Source organism: Amia ocellicauda, chromosome 1 (assembly GCF_036373705.1).
Source record: "Amia ocellicauda isolate fAmiCal2 chromosome 1, fAmiCal2.hap1, whole genome shotgun sequence".
In the NCBI taxonomy this organism is placed as follows: domain Eukaryota; kingdom Metazoa; phylum Chordata; class Actinopteri; order Amiiformes; family Amiidae; genus Amia; species Amia ocellicauda.
In genome coordinates, this window is record NC_089850.1 from 18,828,526 (window position 1) to 18,841,308 (window position 12,783).

At 43.2% G+C, this 12,783-nt stretch overlaps 1 protein-coding gene and 1 long non-coding RNA gene across 3 annotated transcripts in view; both read left to right on the top strand.

Annotated features, from left to right (window-relative positions):
* Positions 1 to 3,456, top strand: part of LOC136727616 (uncharacterized) — a 119,389-nt gene extending 115,933 nt beyond the window's left edge. The window contains exon 3 of the long non-coding RNA XR_010808486.1: positions 220 to 3,456. This is a non-coding gene — a long non-coding RNA (uncharacterized LOC136727616). The remainder of the gene's footprint in view (positions 1 to 219) is intronic.
* Positions 3,457 to 5,925: 2,469 nt separating this feature from the next.
* Positions 5,926 to 12,783, top strand: part of extl3 (exostosin-like glycosyltransferase 3) — a 32,880-nt gene continuing 26,022 nt past the window's right edge. Inside the window, exon 1 of one of the 2 annotated variants that reach the window (XM_066697500.1) lies at positions 5,926 to 6,241. The gene's annotated coding sequence lies outside the window, so the exon portion shown is untranslated. The remainder of the gene's footprint in view (positions 6,242 to 12,783) is intronic. The other variant, XM_066697499.1, reaches the window with a different exon arrangement.

A 12,783-nucleotide genomic window follows, 5' to 3' on the forward strand; every position in this document is an offset into this window, starting at 1 on the left:
CATATATTTAAAAAAAAAAAACATATTGTGGTTTGCCAAATCAACTAACATACCAACACAACAACGTCAACAAATTAATTTGTATTTTGAAACATACCGACAAATACTCTACCAGAAACTAAAAGTGGAGTTCCTGTACACTTGTTGGCTACCCGCCAAAGTGGCTGGTAAGATTGACAAATTTACCTGCCACTGGCTAAATCTACCCGCATTTGGCAGGTGGTGGGTGTTAATTCTATTCCCTGACACACTCCCAAGCATAACATGGCCTCGGCGGGCCTGAACACACTCCCAAGGGAGAGAGTGAGAGAACCCTGTTGAAGCCTAAGAGACCTCGATTTGTTGAAGTAAGAAGAGCCAGCAAGTGCAAGGTGAGTAATCTCCATAGTCTGGTAATGTCCTTTTTAAATGTGTCCCAAACAAATAAACTGTAACTTAAGGATGTGGGTTCCCTTAGTGACATCTCTAACTCATATCAGGAAATATAAAAGGAGAAATCTTGGCTAAGGCTTATGATCACTGTTGTCTGTATTAAACTAGATGAACCGTTTTTTAAGTTTCTGAATAACTTCTTACTGTTATAAATGAAGAAGCCGACTGGCCACATAAAAAGACTTAGACATGCTTTCTGCAGGGCACTGGCCATGTTAAACAAATACATCGATAAGCATTTGATGAAGTGATTGTGTAAAAAAGTATTGACAGTTACTCCAATGACCAATGGCTTCGAGTCCTGTTTGGGCGTATATAGCTTGCCCAGAGGAGGCGTGATTAATAGCACGTACACAGGCACGCATGCGCACTAGGCATGGGGTTATTTCCTCAATATGGCAGTGTATTTATTAAATTTTTAATTACCAAACAGCCTAAGTGGTGCCGCTAAATTACATGCTGTGCGGACTTGCCGGTCGTCCTTAAACCTGCCTGGAGGAACCCGAAAGCACCCATAAGCACCCGGAGGCGCCCAGAGATCACATACTAAAACCTGCTCGGAGGCGCCCGGTGGTGCCCGATGGTACTCGTGGGTTTAAAAACTTGATTTTTATTAACACTTATTAACACTGCCGACATTTCATAAAACTAATTATAAAACATAAATAACTAGTTGTAAACATAGCATAAAACTGAAATATGACATGAAACGTGAAAGGGCTTTGAAAATTATATAGGCTATATATAGAGGAAAAAATAATGCAACACATCAAAATAAAAACACATATTTCCATATTTGCTCCTTGATACAATCTGGTCTGGTTTTCTTGGGGGTTTCATCATGTTTTTCTGTGTACTAATGGGATTTAAATATTTTAATTATTACAGATAGGCCTATTGTCCTTGATCCCCTCCGGTCACCTCTCTAGGGTTCACCCGTTTCTTCCGGGAGCCAAGGGACACCAAGTTTTGCAAGGCGACCCTGTGTGCCCTCGAAAGGTTCTGGACAGCGTACATTTTGTTGTCTCAGATTTGCATAGCAGTTAATGCTTATCAAATATAACACGAGTTGCTTGATTAGCTATTTAAATTGGTCTACCAATGAACAAAAGTGGTGTGTTTTTTTGTGTTGTTCTCATGACATATGATATGTGCATTCTTATGAATCGTTCTCCTGAATCGTTTAAAATAGCTGTAATTAAACCACTTCTTAAGAAATCCAGTGCTGACCCAAACCAACTTAAACACTATCGACCTATCTCGAACCTTCCCTTCCTTTCTAAGGTTCTAGAGAAAGTAGTTGCAAACCAGTTGCAAGCTTTTTTAACCAATAATCATCTTTATGAAAAAATCAGGCTTCCGTTCCGGCCATAGTACAGAAACGGCCCTGTTAGAAGTATTGAATGACGTGATTCAGTCCTCCGACTTAGGGCACACCACCGTTATTATTTTATTAGACTTAAATGCGGCTTTTGACACAATCGACCACAAAATCTTGATACACCACTTAGAAATCACAATGTGCTGTCATGGTTTAAATCATATCTGTCAAACAGACTCCAATATGTACAGTTTAACGAGAACCACTCAAATTTAACTGAGGTTAAGTACGGAATCCCACAGGGCTCAGTCCTCGGACCTATACTTTTTCATTATACATGCTCCCTTTAGGTGATATCATACGACGACATATTAACTTTCACAGTTACGCAGACGACACACAATTATATCTGTCAGTAAAGCCTAACAATACCATAGACCTAGAAAAACTAATTTGCTGTCTGTCTGAGATTAAAACATGGATGACAAAAAAATTCTTATCCTTAATTCTGACAAAACAGAAGTCCTAATTTTAGGAGAGAAAAATCTAAATGTTCTTCATGCACTAACAAAACTGAATAATGATAACTTTAATTTCTCCCCTAAGGAGATGGCACGAAACCTGGGTGTCATCTGTGATCATAATCTATCCTTTGAATCACACATTCAGAATGTGTCGAGATCTTCCTTCCTCCAGCTTAGAAATATTGCTAGACGGAGACAATTCCTCTCGTTACAGGACACTGAGGAACTGATACACGCATTTGTTACATCTAGATTGGATTATTGTAATGCCATTCTGTCAGGCAGCACAAACAGAGCTATTTCTGCACTTCAGTTAGTCCAAAATGCTGCTGCAAGAATTCTAACTAAAACAAGAAACATGAACACATCACTCCAGTATTGGCTTCTCTTCACTGGCTGCCCATGCACTACAGGATAGACTTTAAAGTTCTCTTATTAACATTTAAAGCACTTAAGGAACTGGCACCTCCCTACTTAAAAGATCTCCTTATCGAATACACTCCAGGTCGGCCATTGAGATCACAGGAAGCCGATTACATAGTGCTCCCTAAAATACACAAGAAAAGCGCAGGTGGTCGAGCATTCAGTTATAGGGCCCCGAAGCTGCGGAACGATCTTCCAGCCAATGTAAGAGATGCCCCCTCTGTCTTAGCCTTTAAATCACGTCTGAAGACTCATCTGTTTAGTCTCTTTAGGCACAACCCATCCCAGAAGCACCTCACCACGGAGGGTCAACGGGGCATCCACACCCAAGGTCTGACGAGCCATCGCAACCCAAAGTCTGATGGTCCAATCCCCCCACCCCCGATGGCCAGCGAGAGGCCTCCTCCAGAGGGAAGAGCACAGCCAGCAGCACCGATAAAGAACTTTCTGATCTCCTTGCTGCTGTAATAACCATACTGCCTGGAGGGGAGGCAACCATTAGGCCTAGACCCCCAGAGATTCATTTTCTCCTACATGCCATCCATAGGAGTTTTCTTGTTTTTCTCTCCTCTGTGCCTAAATGGTTTATTTACTTAAATGTTCACTCACTTTATTCTAGATCATGTAAAATGTTTTACAGGTCTATATTTTATTGTATTGTAATTTTGCTGTACATTTGTTGTATGTTTTCCAGTCTGTAAAGCTCTGTGGCTACCCTGCGAAGGGCGCTATATGAATAAAAATTGATTGATTGATTGATTGATTGATTATCTACATTACTTCGCATACATTCTAGATTGTGAAATGTATTTCACAGATATTTGCATTAACTGTTATTTAATGCTTGCATGTTGCAGGCGTGAGACTGTAGATAGTAGCCTATCTCATGCTCCTCTCTGTACCCAAGTTATACCACCAAGTCTTCCATGCTTCTCCTGTAGTACTAGTGTAGTCAAGCCTTTCCAGATTCCTGCACAGTACTATCCGTGTTGAAGAAAGGTCTGGGGAGGGGGTGGGATCGATTGTGCCAAACCCCTAAATTCCCCCAAGTTCAAAATATTATCCCCCAACATTTCCCCCATACAAATGTTGCCCCCAAATTTCCCCCTGGCCTCTCAAAAATCCCACAAATTTGGGGGAAAATCCCCCGATCTGGCAACAGTGGCTCTCGCACAAACACACAGAGCAGCCCAGCCCAGCATGCTCGGGTATGGGCGTGTTTGGTATCCTTGGAAAGCTACAGCTCTGCCCTGTAAGACTGACCGATCCGCTGGCCAATGAGGGACAGGATTCGGGTAACAGAGCATGGAGTGCGGCCCCCCTCTCTCCTCACATTCGCATTTCTTACAGGGCCGGTAGCTCAGCACTGTTTATACAGAAATGGCTGTAACTAGGCTCTTTCGAAAGCTAGAGACCTGCAGTTTTCGGGTGTGACAGCTTTGAGCACCTATGGGAGACAGGATTAGAGTAATGTGACGTAGAACGCTCGTACCGCCCCCGGGGCGATTTGCAAAGGGCGGACCCCAAAGACTGCAATTATAACACCCTGCGATCACCTCCATGCATTCTGCCCCAAAAAGGGTGGCCATTACAGGTACGAGCAGGTGGGTTGTACACGCATTTTCGATGCTTGTTTTGGGTCGGAAAAACGTATTTTAATGCCTTCCCAATCGGCGAATCTCTCAAGAAAATACATCGCCAATGGAGGTGAATTGACTCGCTTTTTGCGATGCGACCCCTGACAAAATGTTCGCTATATGTATTTATGTCATGGGTGGTCTTGTGACAACGTTCTCCCTCTATACGCCCCCACAGGGCAGGCTTGGACCAGGATCTCGGGACACCCACCACAGACACAAGGAATTGCAGTAATCACAGGTTTACTGATTACACACACACAGGGTGAGAAGTCTGCGTGATTACTTAACATATAACAAGTCTACTAAAATAATTGTTTATTTTCCCAGTCAAGTTAATGTGCAAAGACAGAATAGGGTTCACTCCTGGACGTTATTAATCAGTATCCTGGCTTGTGAATGTGATTAAACAGTTAAACAGTGCAAAGTATTTTGAAAAAACAAACCCACAATATTAATATAAAGGAAACCACACATACTACTCCTACTAAGAAGAAGAAGAAGACGAAGAAAAGAAAATAATTAGGCCTAACAGATCATAGACCGTACATGATACTATGTATACATGATTGTTATTATTACCATTAATTCATATATGGTGCACCGCTTACCCCCGTAAATGATATATACAGCAACAGCACAGGGGGGATATTATTATTATTATTATTAGTAGTAGTAGTAGTAGTAGTAGTAGTAGTAGTAGTAGTAGTAGTAGTAGTAGTAGTAGTAGTAGTAGTAGTAGTATTCCAATACTATACGGGCTCTGATTGCATTGTGTGTTGTCAGACTACATTTGAGTACAGTGTACGGAGCGGGTTTTAGTATGTGATCTCCGGGCAGGTTTAGGACGACCTGCATAGTGATTCAGATGTGGCGCCCTTGAGTAAATGAGTCTTGAGTACTGCTAGTTACTGCCGATTTAAACATCACATGGTTTCGATCAAACATACAGGCCTAACGAAGCGGCCTAACGTCGACGTACACTAGCGCGTCGCCCCCAACTCGTCCATCCCGGGCCGCATTTCCCTGTCAATCGACGATATAGCACATCCAATCACATGCTAGCTCTCATAACATTATTACAATCAGTCACAGGAGATCATAAACATTACAGTACCGGCTCACCACCAAGTCCCGCCGTCCGAGTTGGGCCGTTTTTTGCGCAGGGGCGCGGCGTGCGGCGTGCATCTCAACGGCCGCACAATGGAGGGACGTCACAGCAGCGCTCCATCATAATGCCGGAGCGACGTCATGCTGTGACGTGGTCGTGCCTGCACCAAGGCTATGCATGTATTTATGTATTTATTTATTTTATTTACTTGCTTATGCATTGATTTACAGTATTTTTTTGATTTCGTATCTGTTTATTAGACGTGCAAAGCACACTTATATAAACCGAATGGTCACATCACCCCGGGGGATAAAACTAATGACACAAACTTGTGTTTGTGTCATTAGTCTTATCTAATTATTATTATTACTAGTATTATAGTACTTTCTCCAGAAAATACCTGTCCCTGCCCTCCAGGGGGAGCCGCTCTTCCTCACAAGGCATCAGCGCCTCTACCCACAATGCAACGGCAGGGAGCTCTTGCCCAAACTAGCCCTCCTCTAACAATGCAGCCTCCTCACTCTGTCCACAGACTCGGCGAGAATCGCTGTCGCCAGATTTAACCACACCGAGGGGGCAATGCATTGAAAGGCAAACAACACACACACACCCGGATTTGGACTCGGCACCGAACCGGCCTGTTGCAGACCCGGAAGAGCGGCCGTGTGGGGATATCTGCAGGGAAACACCGGTGAGTGCGACTGATCTCGGCTGGGACTGTGTCGGTGTCAGTGTGGGAATTGGCCGGTGATCTGGCCCTCTGCCCCCCAGTTGTGTGGAGATGTATGCACGGGTATGTATGTATGTATGTATGTATGTATGTATGTGTGCTATACTATAGCGTGCATTGCAAAATAACTACACGTATGAATGTTGTTTGCGGCTCATTGTGGGTTTCTGCTCCGGGCACTGGGATCGCATTGGGGATGTGAGCCCGTTTTCCTGCCCTCCTCCCCCGGCAGTTGTCCGGCTTGTTTATCTAGATGTACGTGTTTGCAGCTGCATGCCTGAGCCTCCATTGCCAGCTATGTGAGTGTTGCAAAGGGGCCATATTAGGCGCACAGTACAGTGCTGTGGACCCCCGCGATGCTACTTTTGAAGGGTTTTAATGTGCAAGCCCTGGGCGTGATTGGGCCGATAATAAAAGACCGTTCTGGGGGTCGATTGTGAGATCGGTCTGGGGGTGGCAGCCCCTCAAAGGGTTAAGCGTCAATAGCCGGGAAAGAGCGCTGTTTGATTGCATGACACAGGGCTGGTATGAAATGCGAAATATGCACAGCAGCCACCAGCTCGGTGACGCTGTATAGACACGATTTTAATGCCATAACTGGGATGGAGATCCTAGGACAGATTTTCCTACATAGGAGATGCAATTAGTGTCCCGACAATGGGAAACCGGGACGATGATTGACAGGTAAATATAAAAGCATATATAGTTGTTTGTTTGCAGTCGGTTAATTAAAAGACTACGTGCTCTGTGCGACTGTGTTGTTACCTCCGCCCCCCCCTAGAGATTTATGATTTCTCCCCATTATATCTTGTGCTCAGGTACATCTGAAGTCATGAATTTCACTCTTTGCCTTTACCTCGGAATGGCTTATTGAATAATCTATCCCATTATATTCTAATATAAGTTGTATTTTTTAAATCTCATTTCAGAATTTGTGTGTATATTTCTATATATAGACATATATGTATACGGTATAAGAGTTGATACCAAATTAAACTATCACAATTATATAACGTATTCCCTTCTGCTTCTGCTCCTGATTGTATTTTTAGCTACTGTATTTATTGATCCATGACCCAAGTTAAGACAGTGTGGGTGACAGTTCAAATTCCTACAGCTGTGCTGGTGAAGAGTGAAAAGTGTGACTAGATAGTTGAAAGGCTACAGACTGAATGAGTACATATCTGTACAGAGCTGGTTTCTTTGATCTGGAACCATTCCTAACTCGGGGGAACGGGAAGCAAGTTATTATATTTTGCAGTAGTGTCCTTTGACCAGTGCAAGATAGCAGCGAGATTGTATTATAGTTTATGCAGTCCAGTTCGGCCCAGTTTGACCTGTACTGTGCAGCATTGGAACCAGGGGCCGGTACACCGGTCCGTGTGAGGGAAGCCTGGGACACTTCGCAGGGATCGTTTGGGAATTGCCCGTGTGACTATCGAGGAAGGTTCATGTTTAGTGACGGACCGGGTTGGAGTTTGCTGCCCTGACCCCTCTGTCCAAGGTGTAAGTGTAAGTCTTGCATAGGATAGTAAGGGTGCTTTGATTTCTGCTGAATTTCACAATAAATAGACACAGACATGTGAACACAAAGGCTCAGTAATTAACCTGGAATTAATTTCCGTTAAAACCAGCCTTTGATGGGAGTTTTTGTGTAAAAGCTGCTTTATTATACCAGGAGAAATGATGGCGTGCCCCAGATTAAAAGCAGAATTGCAATCCTTGTTTATTGCTGTGGTTTCATTGCAGCATGCAGCCTGATTATAAGTGAAAACTCAGCATGGCACAAATTTACAAACTTATGAAAAATTTAACATCACATGCCTTTAGCTACAGATACTAGAATTTAATTAAAGGCCTTTGAGCTTTAGAACCAGAAGCTATGGAAATCTACATGTCACAGTTGGTTTGCATATACACACGCATACACACACACACACACACACACACACACACAGATAGATGTAAGATCCCTGTCTACAGAAATTGTAGCAATATGGAATGTATTCATTTCTGTTCACAATGCACCAAATAGTATATCGGCATCTGAAAGAGATTAGAAAAGCACAACAGGACTGATACCTGCATCAAGAGAGGTTCCATATTAGTACAGGTCAAATACAAAACTAAGAAAAAACCTGCACACAGTCATTTGCAAATCTCAGTATGTATTATTTTTGAAGATGGCTAATGGTTATGACCAAAGACCTGTTTCAGAACAGGCCAGCAAATAAAAAGAAACCGCTCTTTTTTTTGGCAACGATAATCCAGGTGTATCTCATCTCATCACACCCGAATCTTAATGATCAGCCCCAAGAAACCTGCAGTCAAGAAAGTTAAATTCTCTATACGTTTATTCAGAGCTAACAGACAGATATTTAAAAGCAGTGCAACAGATTCACTATCAGTGCAGCTGATAAGACTTAATGATCAGTCCTCTCCTATAAAGCCTAGAAACACTTCCAGGGATAGGATCAATGATTGTTATAGTTTACTTTTTTGAACTGGAACAAATTAGATTAAGGATATTCAATCAAGGTGTTTGTAACTGGACTGTACACTATTATTACAGTAAATACTATGATTTTGTATTTGTTTTACATGAAATCACACTTAACTCAAGTATGAAAAGGGGGTGAATGTATAGCAGAAACCACAAAGCCACACTGTGTAACACAAAGCTGGGCCTCTGGGAAAACTTCTGGACCTCACAGTATTGTTCTTGGAACGCCGAGCTGCAGGCCGGGGACCGACTGAACGGCCTCCTCATCTGAAACCCGTCACACATCTGTAGTACGTCCGGACTTCCTCGGCACTTAACAGCCGTGGGAGACTCATGCTGCTGGAAACCCTAAGAATCAGAGCAGGAGCAACCGTTAAAGGCTCCAGGGGAAAGGAGGAGGAGTGTGTGTGTGTGAGAAAGTTTTAAGGGTGGAGGATGTTGTTGGGAAGAGCCAGCACTGGAGTGAGTGAGAGGGTATGATTGTGATTGCTTGATCTGTAGAATGCCTGGCTGATAAAACAGGGTGTGAACTAACTGCCTGTGCAGTCGCACCTTTTTTCAGATTATTTTGTTTCTTTACCATCTGGTTTGTTTCTCTAACTTCATAATTATTTTGTCCTCATCTGCTATGAGAGCTGTCTGATTGGTTCTGCCTATCAGTTATTATTCTTAAGACTGGCTCCCGTATAGCTGGTGGCCAGGACGTTTTTTCCAGGGAGACCAAAATCTGTTTCACGAATGGATTTAGTCTGACTGTTGCGGTGGCATTTTTTCATGGAGGGTATGGAATGACACCGCCTGAGATAATTTACACTAATTAAACTGCAAGAGGTGGTGTTGATTTCTCAGCGCTGCGGGATAGGCGTGAGTAATACTGATTGACCTGGCAAGAGAGGATAGATGGATTAGGAAGACAAGACACCTGTAGTTTGTTGTTACTAAGAGCTTCAAATTCATATTTCTGCATTTTAAATACTCCCCAACAACAAACGAAAGCCTCACTACATACAGTTGCAGAATTGTATCCACGCTTTGGATTTTTCTCCGCTCTGTATTCCAGTGGGGGTGGGGATTGCAGCCTATATCTGTATACAAACTGCATGCCTATGTGCCCATAGGCATTTGCATGTTTTGTACACCAAAGAGTTCTCTTCGTGAGCACTCTTGACATGTGACATGCACAAAGCAAAACGCTGTCTGAAAGAACACGCACTCTCATATCTAATTCCATCAGCTTATCTGATGTGAATAAAAAATACACTGATCCTCTTTGGCTGGAGTCCCTTCTTCCATCACAGTGGACAATAACAGGTTTGGGACAGACCCCTCCAGCCATCCTCGTTGCTAGGTATTGTCAAACTACAGTGCAGCAGGCTAGGCTTGTATCATTTAACTGGTAAAAAGGCGTGGGGAAAGCATTACCAAAGAGAGAAGAGCCAACTGTTTTTATTTTGTATTGCCCTGTTCGCAAAACAACAGTTTTAGCAATATCCCCCATTTCCATTGCTGAATGAAAAACCAGTCCTACAGTGAGGGGAAAAAAGTATTTGATCCCCTGCTGATTTTGTACGTTTGCCCACTGACAAAGAAATGATCAGTCTATAATCTATAAAAAAATCCAGAAAAACGCATTTCAAAAAAGTTATAAATTGATTTGCATGTTAATGAGGGAAATAAGTATTTGACCCCTTCGACTTAGTACTTGGTGGCAAAACCCTTGTTGGCAATCACAGAGGTCAGACGTTTCTTGTAGTTGGCCACCAGATTTGCACACATCTCAGGAGGGATTTTGTACCACTCCTCTTTGCATATCCTCTCCAAGTCATTAAGGTCTCGAGGCTGACGTTTGGCAACTCGAACCTTCAGCTCCCTCCACAGATTTTCTATGGGATTAAGGTCTGGAGACTGGCTAGGCCACTTCAGGACCTTAATGTGCTTCTTCTTGAGCCACTCCTTTGTTGCCTTGGCTGTGTGTTTTGGGTCATTGTCATGCTGGAATACCCATCCACGACCCATTTTCAATGCCCTGGCTGAGGGAAGGAGGTTCTCACCCAAGATTTGACGGTACATGGCCCCGTCCATCGACCCTTTGATGCGGTGCAGTTGTCCTGTCCCCTTAGCAGAAAAACACCCCCAAAGCATAATGTTTCCACCTCCATGTTTGACGGTGGGGATGGTGTTCTTGGGGTCATTCCTCCTCCTCCAAACACGGCGAGTTGAGTTGAGTTGATGCCAAAGAGCTCGATTTTGGTCTCATCTGACCACAACACTTTCACCCAGTTCTCCTCTGAATCATTCAGATGTTCATTGGCAAACTTCAGACAGGCCTGTACATGTGCTTTCTTGAGCAGGGGGACCTTGCGGGCGCTGCAGGATTTCAGTTATTTTGCGTTTCTTCCATTTGTGAATAATCCCACCAACTGTTGTCACCTTCTCACCAAGCTGCTTGGCGATGGTCTTGTAGCCCATTCCAGCCTTGTGTAGGTCTACAATCTTGTCCCTGACATCCTTGGACAGCTCTTTGGTCTTGGCCATGGTGGAGAGTTTGGAATCTGATTGATTGATTGCTTCTGTGGACAGGTGTCTTTTATACAGGTAACGAGCTGAGATTAGGAGCACTCCCTTTAAGAGAGTGCTCCTAATCTCAGCTCGTTACCTGTGTAAAAGACACCTGGGAGCCAGAAATCTTGCTGATTGATAGGGGATCAAATACTTATTTCCCTCATTAACATGCAAATCAATTTATAACTTTTTTGAAATGCGTTTTTCTGGATTTTTTTGTTGTTATTCTGTCTCTCACTGTTAAAATACACCTACCATTAAAATTATAGACTGATCATTTCTTTGTCAGTGGGCAAACGTACAAAATCAGCAGGGGATCAAATACTTTTTTCCCTCACTGTATCCATGTCCATATAAATATTTAATATTTCTGACTGCAAATTATTGAATACACACGTTACATCATAAAGAGTGGAACAGCACTGAATAGTAAGTTTTGTTTGTTTTTTGATATATATTTTAAGATTTGCTTTTGGAATTATCCGTACACAGCTGTCCGTACTGCATAGAAATCTGAACACGAGGGAGTATAATCAAGATGTTTCAAGCATACAGAACAGGCTGATGTGCAACAAAAGCCCAAGCATATAAAATAGTAATGAATTTTGCTTTTAGTTGGCCTAGTACTCTGCCGGAGAGATTGTTTGAAGTTTGGTAATTGCATGTCTTTGTATTAGCGACACTTCAGTTTCTCTGGCAACAAAGCGCTACGTTTGAGAGGTCAGTGTCGTGGTGTAGGCAGTTTAAGAGCGTTTGTGTGTGTATCTGGGTAGTGTTCTGCTTTCCCTGTGTAGCCACCGTGGGCTTTAATCCCAGAGAGCTGGAATGCAGAATCCTGCTTGAGAACCACAGTTCTAGTATTCTTTGAGGTTCCCATTCTATTTTCCGAAGAATTAAACTGTCCCAGTGTGTTGACTGAAGACAAACTGAAAACTTTGAATTGGATTTTGTTAAAGGAAAGCTTGCTTCAAAAGCCGAAGATCTCTGGTGGATTGGGATGAATAAAACAGTTTTCTTTTGTAGCATAACTTATAAGTGCAGGTGCTGTGTGCTTGCATTTAGACTTGATTTGTACAGCACCTTGTAAGAGTTTGGAAGGGCGTCCGTTTCCTCTTCTTCTCATGTCCTGGTTAGGAGACTGTAGCCGCTCTGCTGACTTGGGCCCAGTGCGGCAGTCAGTCCTCAGTCGAGGATGCCTGGGTCTCTCTAATGATTGTGAAGTGCTGTTGTGGCAATGATTGGTGTCGTATGCAAAGCAGAGTGTAAAGCTCCTTTCACTCAGCGCAGACAGGGCCCCTGGTACTGATGTGGCATGTTGTGCTGGGTGAGTTGTCAGCGGTGGGATGAAGCTGGCGTGGAACATTGGCATGAGAACCAACAGCTCCCGGGGCGTTTTTTCCTTTTTTCTTTTATTAAGCAGCGTGATGCAGGTCTCGGCTGCAGATTCTGGAGGAGAGCAGGGACAGATCCGCCATATGCCACCCACTCGTATCGTGGTCCAGTTTCACCTTCCTGGTATAAAACCTGCTGTATTTGGGCT